The sequence below is a fragment of the Elaeis guineensis genome, chromosome 16, assembly GCF_000442705.2.
Source record: "Elaeis guineensis isolate ETL-2024a chromosome 16, EG11, whole genome shotgun sequence".
Taxonomy (NCBI): Eukaryota; Viridiplantae; Streptophyta; class Magnoliopsida; order Arecales; family Arecaceae; genus Elaeis; species Elaeis guineensis.
The window spans coordinates 5,554,161-5,562,614 of NC_026008.2; the positions used below are offsets into that span (position 1 = coordinate 5,554,161).

Below are 8,454 nucleotides of genomic sequence, written 5' to 3' on the forward strand. Positions count from 1 at the left end.
AGAAGATCCTCCACCCGGATTTTTCACATGGAAAAATTTTTCTTGCCATCAAACTTCTCGAAATCGACCTTCATATTGCTGCCCATGACTGGATCCAAGCCAAACAAGCAATATAAAATCAAGAAGTGTAGAATATACCTTGATGGTACCTTGCTGAAAATTTTCAGCACTTGGGATCTTTAACTTCTCGTGTTTGGAACCGCTTCCTCACCACCGTGGCTCTGATACCAACTGTTGGAGCACGATCCTGGCTCCTCTCACGGATCTTGGGTGCAGCGGAACCAGCAACGAACAAATCTGGAGACTTCTGGACTCGATCGAAGGCTCTTGACGAAATCAGCCTGGTTGCTGTCTTCTTCGTCAGCCTTTCGTTCCAGACGAAGGACGCCTCTAAGATCACCTCTAAAAAATTCAAGATCTGGTACCCAACCAGATCAGGCCTGGACCGAGGTCTTTCAATTCGTAGATCTTGAATTGGGGCGTTCTAGATAGGGAAGAAGGTAGATAGAACCAGACCTTGCAGATCTGTCCTGCTGCAGCCTTTCCTGTAGATCTGTTGATGGAGATCTCACCCGCGCTTCAAACGACCTCAGATCAACTTCAGATCTGAGAGGAACTTGTACCAACCTCGTAGCAAGAGATTCCAAGTCTCTCTCTCTCTTCTCCCTCTCTCTTCAGCTATTCTCCACACCCCAGGAGCAAGAAACCCTAGGGTTTCTTGCCGCCAAGTCCATAGAAGGCAGGAAAAGCAGGGGAGGCACTAGAGTTTTGAGCCCCTCCCCCTTTGTGCCGCCGACCATATTGCCTCTCCCTCTCTTACAGCCGCCCAAATATCAGGTCCAGGACTTGAAATCTTTTACTACGAGGTTGGTACAAGTTCCTCTCAGATCTGAAGTTGATCTGAGGTCGTTTGAGGCGCGGGTGAGATCTCCATCAACAGATCTACAGGAAAGGCTGCGGCAGGACAGATCTGCAAGGTCTGGTTCTATCTACCTTCTTCCCTATCTAGAACGCCCCGATTCGAGATCTACGAATTGGAAGATCTCGGTCCAGGCCTGATCTGGTTGGGTACCAGATCTTGAATTTTTTAGAGGTGATCTTAGAGGCGTTCTTCATCTGGAACGAAAGGCTGACGAAGAAGACAGCAACTAGGCTGATTTCGTCAAGGGCCTTCGATCGAGTGCAGAAGTCTCCAGATTTGTTCGTTGCTGGTTCCGCTGCACCCAAGGTCCGTGGGAGGAGCCGGGATCGTGCTCCAACATTAGCATTAACCTTCTTGTTTATGACATTTTAAATTATAACCTGGCAACCTGGCTGTCAAAGTGCATAGATATATTAGAATAAGCTTAGTCAGTTAACTAATGTCTTAGTCTGACTCTAAAGCCAATAAATCTCTTCTAGGAACTTCCGAGGGGCCTGCCTTCTCTCTCTCACTCGGGGATGCTGTTTTTGGCTTTCAAGAATGATTTTGCTAGAGATGATCAGGAAAAGTGTCAGGATATCATAAATTTTTTTTAAAAAAGATAAACAATAATTGTAGTAGTATGGATGAGAAACAATAGTGAAAAACACCAGCACTTTGATTATATCCACTTATTTGATATGACGCATTACATTCACTACTCATGGATTTGCATCTATCTGGTAATTATGCAAGTTTGATTATAAATGTTTGTTCTTTAAACAAGCAAGTTCAACTGATGTGCTGTCATTTTGGTGTAAACTGTGTTCTATGCAGCTAACTGTAGATATAACACCTATGAGACAAAAAATTTATAAAATAACTGGCAAAGTATGGAAGATGTAGAAATAATCTTGATGAGTTTATATCTATCAATGAATGCATCATCACCAATCTTCAGCAAGTCTCCAATCAGTGTCCCATTTGTTCAAGGAGCCATCATTTTGGCAGTTTGAATTTGCCTTCAATTTTCTGTGCCTTTCATGCAAGGTTGCTTCTGTAGATCTAGGGCAAGTATTGGATTCTTTGCTTGATAAAGAAGATTCCAAATAGAATTGCCATGATTGTATACTGGTGCAAAGTTGATTTATTCATGTGCATGTGATGAGCTTTTTGAGATGAATGGACATCCTAAAAAGCTTTCCGAGTGGGAAGGATCCTCAAAAGTTTCCAGCCCACTGAAGCAATCACCAGAGGATCCTTATGTCAAAAATTCGAAAGCTTACCATTATGTTCAATAATGAAAAGGGACTATTTCATATTTCAGTTTTTCTTATCAAGTGATCAACTACCAACTGACTTGTTGCTTCACTATGAGAAATAATATTAAGAACAGAATGTAATTTTGAAGAAAATAATGCTATACGTGTGTAGTTAAATCACATATACTCAGCCCATGAAACATTTAATCTGATTGTAGTTTTCTGACATGGGTGAAAAGATGAAGTATGACAATTATGTTCAAGTTAATTAAATTCAGAATAGAAGATGAAATTAAGAAAAAAATAAAAGTGACTGTGTTCTTTCTTGACAGACTTTTCTAGTTGTACAGTGGAAAATGCCTTCAGTTATTTTGCTTTCAGATTGGATTGATTTATGTAATTGTCAACTGCTTATATGGAGATTTGATGGCATTGATGATTGATTGGTGATTGGCATTCAATTACATTATCTCCTTCCTGTCATTGAGCTTATTTGTGTAGAAAAAAGTGCTGCAGGTCGTTTGCAGAACCATTTATTAGTGTTTTCTTTTGTCCCAAAATATTTCTATAAAGTGCATGATTCTTGTTCACTTGTTTCTGTGGAACAGTTTCTGGTTATTATCTAGCATCTGAATTTATTTTCCATTCCCTTTGTTCTTAGGCTGTAGAATCTAATCATCGTGTGCAGATGAGACTTGTCAAACCAACTAAAATGGGCTATTGGAATGTTTAGTTTTCTTGATGACTGGTCCGTCATCCCCCATTTCTATATGCCCAGTAGGAACGAGAACTTGCAAGTCATTTAGACCTAGTTGTTTGTAAGCTTATCACGTTGGAAACCATAAAGCATAAATCATTCATATTAGTCATGCATAAGAACTCTTCTTTTTTTGAATGAAAGGGAGGAAGAAATAGCCACCTGGCCTTCACTGAAGATTAGAAAAAAAAATACAAGAGAGAGGAGAGAAGATTTAATAAAAATTGTAATACGGTTGGTATATAGAACAACATCAAACAAAAAGTAAAGAAAAAAATATTAGCCATCATAAAGATCTATAGATCCATTTTTAACCTTCACCCAAATTCTTTCGAAATTTGAAAGAAGATCTTGGTCACATAATGTAGACTAGTCATTGAAAATGTGAAGTCCTGATGCTACAGCTGCTACAGATGAATGTTTGTTCAGAAAAATTCTGGAATTCCATTCTTTCCGGTACACCCATGCAATAGCCACAAGAAGCATGAGAATAATTGGCTGAACCTTTTTCTGAAAGTTTCTTTGAATATAATCAAGACAAATGTAACTAAAACAGGTTTGAGGATGTAGCACCTTAAGAGCTAAGCACACTGCCTTCTAAATAAATGGGAAGTGGCAGCAAGAAAAAAAGATGGTCCATTGTCTCTGAAGTCTGGTTGCACAATATAATCTTGCCTAGTTTCATTTTAATCATCTCTCTAGTATTTATTTTTTTTCCTCCAACACAATCAAAAGAAAACATTGAATTTTAAGAGGGATAGAAAGACTCCAAAGAGAGCATACAAACCTGCATTTAATGCCCCAGGTGTTAAGAAATAAATACAAAAAAGCTATAGAAAATTTATGCATAAGAACTCTTCATGCATAGCTCTATTGGAAATTAGCCTCAAGAAGCCAGTAGGAACTTGTTACCTAAAAGGAAAATTCATACTACTAGATTTTCATTGAGATGTGACCAGCTAAGTCTTTGCTATTATTACCCATCATTAGAGAGTGGGAAGTTTCAAATTTGAGCTAGAAATCAGCAGCTTCAACACTACCATTCTCACATGAGACCATCTTGTAATAGATTCTTGTTTTTGTCTTTCTTCTTTCAGGAATATGATGTTAACCTGGACAGGCTGCTTGACCATGAGTAGTTTATTGAGTGATGTTACAAATTGACAGGTGATAGCTTATTCTCGGATTTTTTACTTATTTATGGTTAATTTTAAAAAAAATATCAAAATAATGTCGATCTGAAACTATTTACGAAAATACTGCTCAGAAGAAAGTCGTCCTTTCAAAGGACGACTTTTTTTGTCGAGTTTTGCCAACTCACCAATTTGACTGCCAGCTAGGGATTAGGTGGAACAGAGAATGAGTCGCCCTTTGATAGGGTGGCTCTATTCTATGCCTTATTTACATTTTCTGTGACTTTCTGTGTCTTATTTATATTTTTTATCTTTTTGTATCTTATTTATATTTTTTTATTTTAAATTAATATCTCCATTTATTTTAATCTTCATTGGCTTTAAAACATAAATGTAAATAAGCAAATACCTTCCTATTTGGAATCAATAAAAATATCAGAAAAATTAAAATTTTTAAGAATAAGAAGTCAAAATTTAAATTTTAGTTTATTTTTTTTAAATCTAAAATTTTTAAAATTTTTTTTGTTCAGAATGAAAAAGTTAAAGGGTCTCAAAATTCATTAAAAATTATTTTGTGACTCACTAATATCCAAGGATCAATTACCATCAATTTTGATTTTAAAAAAATACATATTTTATATAGCTCTTCATATGTGTTAATTTTCTGACTTAGAAAATTTTTAGGATCCGTAATGGCAGATAGTCACAAATTGTATCCAACTGGTTTCAACAAATTTTGACAAGGTAAGTTTAATTCAAAGTAGTTTATAATTCAAGACACAAATGGCTTCAACAAATTTTGGCAAGGTTTTTGAATAATAAACTACTTTGAATTAAACTTATCTTGTCAAAATTTGTTGAAGCTAGTTGGGCACAATTTGTGACTATCTGCCATTATGGATTCTGAAAATTTTTTAAGTCAGGATCTGTAACGACAGATGTCACAAATTATACTCAACTGGCTTCAACAAATTTTGACAAGGTAAGTTTAATTCAAAGTAGTTTATAATTCAACCTTTTGAATTAGCACATATATAGAGAGCTATATAAAATATATATTTTCTTGAAACTAAAATTGACGGTAGTTGATTTTTGAATGTTAATGAGTCACAAAATAATTTTTAATGAATTTTGAGACTTTTTAACCTATTCGTTCTGAAGAAAAAGTTTTAAAAATTTCGGATTTGAAAAAAATTTAAACTAAAATTCAAATTTTGATTTCTTATTCTTAAGGATTTTAATTTTTCTGATATTTGTATTGATTCCAACTAGGGAGATCTTTACTTATTTACATTTATGTTTTAAAGTTAATGGAGAGTAAAATAAATGGGAACATTAATTTAAAATAAAAAAAATATAAATAAGATACAGAAAGCCACAGAAAATTTAAAAAAATCGCAAAAAGTCATCCTTTTGTAGGGCGACTTATGGAGTATATAAAGCCATCCTATTAAAGGGTGACTTATTCTCTGGTCTATCTAGTCTCTAGCTGGCAGTCAGGTTGGTGAGTTGGCAAAGAAAGTCGTCCTTTGAAAGGGCTACCTTCTGAGCAGTATTTTTGTAAATAGTTTTAGCTCAGCATTATTTTGATAATTTTTTTTAAAATTAATCATAAATGATAAAGAATCCCTTATTCTCGGTTAGAATCTATTGTTGCCTATCTGGAGTACTGCTCACCAGGAGGACAAGAAAGATGGTGCCTTTTTAAGTGATGCAGAGGCTGCTAACTGTTTCTATAGGTCCATTGTTTCTCTTGGTGTTAACCAAGCTAATTGCCACTTAAATTTGTTACTCTAACACAAATATGTTCCATCTCTTTATTTTATTAAGTGGAATATTGAAAAACATTGTTGCAATTATTTGCTTCAATATATAGGGAACATAGAGCTGCTACATTTTTGTCTGATGTCTGTTTGCATGAAATTTGAGCATCATGGAATTTATTATGGACTTTATTCCAAGTTGTTGCGTTCTTTTTTTGGTTTTTGTGGCGGTTGATGGAGAGAGAGAGAGAGAGAGAGAGAGAGAGAGAGGGCGCGGGGGGTGGTGGGAAATGTTGAACAACTGAGAAACTAAATTTTGTTGGAACAATTTATAGAGGTTTGAATAGATGTTTTCTTCTTGTTTGTGATCTGACAACTTATAATTTTTTTTTTTTGTCGTGTATGCATTTGCGTGGGATTAATCTTCATCACAAGAAAGCTGGTCGAAGGGCCTAGAAAGCTTAGCTAAATGGAATAAAGCTTTAGTTCTAATGGTCTTGGTGAGGAAAGATAGTGTTTTGTTTTCATTAATCCATGCACGAACACTTTCATCCAAAAAAAAAAAAAAAGAAAAATCTATGCGGGAATACAAGACCCAAAATCAATGCGGAAAAAATGTGAACTTACGATTTTGAACTGCCACAATTCTGAAAATGTTTGACATAACCATAGAACTTGAAATTCCGTTGGTCAAAAGGCCAACTTGAGGTGAAAATATGGATATCTCAATTTTTGAGGTATATAATTCAGGCTCTTGAAAAAAAACCTATCATATTATTTCTGAAAGATGTCCTCGTCTGTTAGGTAGGCCATCGGGCAAACTTGTTTAACTGGTCTTGCAGCGGATGCACCAATCTCTCAAATGGAACTTGCACTTCTTCTGGTCTTTTCCATCGTTATAATGATAGAATGCTTTTGGCTTTAGGCTAGCAATGCAATTTTGGCAGTGATGCTGGCGCCACCTGAAGTCCTGAACCATATGGTACTGGTAGTGCGTGTATGCTTTGGTTACATCGGGACGTCTTCACCATGCTGAACAAGATCGTTGTTTGAATGAGACCTTGCCGGCTCGTCGTCGGACTTGTAGCAACCACTGGGGGGTTGAACGGCATGGAGGTCCATGCCAGATTATTTAAACAAGATGGTCAGGGCAAAACCTGGCTCATGGCCATTTTAGGCTAAAGAATTTAGTGAAATAGCTTCATGTTTGTTGCATCAACCTACGGAAGGGCCCAAAATCACGCTTGCTCAAAACCAGTAGTTTAATGGAGCAAAGAGTATGTCTACTGGGGAATTATCTGTCTCGGCCACCCCTCTATGACGTAAGAGCATTGCACAAGATTAGCAGTACTGGTATTGCGGCCAATGTTGGTTAGGTATCAAGTTGGTAAGATGTGGTGTCATGCTTCATCGACACATGATAAGGAAGAATGTGCCGTTCAGGTATTCTTCCTGAACATTTTACTAATCTAGGACATGGTCCTTATATTTAATCATAATTTTATATTAAAAATACGAGTAATTATTTTCATTCTAGAGTAACGTGTCCTACAATCGTTCAAGAAGTTAATGGACAATGATATATATTCTCAAGAGTTGAAAATTTGAGACACGTGTCATTATAGATTAACTCCTGAATTGTTCTCGATCGTTGAATCATCACGGGGACGATGATTGATTTGTTAAGATCGGTGCACGGATCGCTTCTCTTTCGAATAGACGAATCTCGAGTCTACAGTGTAGGGACACTAGAGTGAGAGTGCAAGTGGTTATTAGAGAACAACGGTACTGAGCGTGACCAAGAACGAGAAGTCACTTGGATGTCTACTCACTCGTCAGTGACTATTTTGATGCTGTAGTTATATGAGTAGTTCTTTAACCTGCAGTATCTCGGCTACACACAATCGGATTGTTGTAGTTTAATAACACATTAACATGGTCCTTAGCCATTTAGGGCCTTGCAGTGTTCGTTAGCTGCAGTAGGTTCGCTATAGGAGTAGGTGTGCACTTATAGGAGATCTATTGGTCTTGATAGATAAGGAGTAGTCCTATGTGACCTAAGAGACTTGAGTCTTTAAGTCTGTGGCTACAGCAATGTGATAATCGAAAGGAGTTTCTATAGGATTCGCGATTGGACTTAAGCTAATTAGATCTAGCATATGACGGATGCTTAGTATTTGATGAGTTTTCATGATCTGCATCATGTTGAGACTTTCGATAGAAGAACTCAATCACATGGTAACTACACCTAGGGGTTCAGATTTTTTTGTTCTGCTGGATTGCCACTACATACTGCTAGGCATCATTGGTGGATTGTGAAAACTCAATAGAGTTATTTTCGGATCAATGATTTTTGTTGGGATGAGTTGAAATTATTTCAGTCCATCAGAAGGAGTTTTGATGATATTATGATGGAGATCATAGTATGTCTCACTATCAGACAGAATAGAACTTGAGGAGACACATAAAAGGAGCTTGATTTGATCAATAGCTTGGATTATAATCAAATTATCAATTGGATTGATGGTTTGAATTAAGAAACTTCTAATTATGGAAGGGTTACATATTTAGTAATTGCTAATTGTTAGCAAAGAGACTTAATTACAATTATCGCAATGCAATTGGGCTTATTAAATTA

General features: G+C 36.3%; 1 protein-coding gene across 4 annotated transcripts in view; it reads left to right on the forward strand.

The window, feature by feature from the left end:
• The window catches only part of LOC105036158 (uncharacterized), a 39,720-nt gene extending 33,648 nt beyond the window's left edge, over positions 1–6,072 (forward strand). Inside the window, exon 3 of one of the 4 annotated variants that reach the window (XM_073250007.1) lies at positions 4,018–6,072. The gene's annotated coding sequence lies outside the window, so the exon portion shown is untranslated. Of the gene's footprint in view, positions 1–1,738; positions 2,442–2,495; positions 3,972–4,017 lie in introns of those variants that run through there. The other 3 variants (XM_019847559.2, XM_073250008.1, XM_073250009.1) reach the window with 3 other exon arrangements.
• Positions 6,073–8,454: the final 2,382 nt, after the last annotated feature.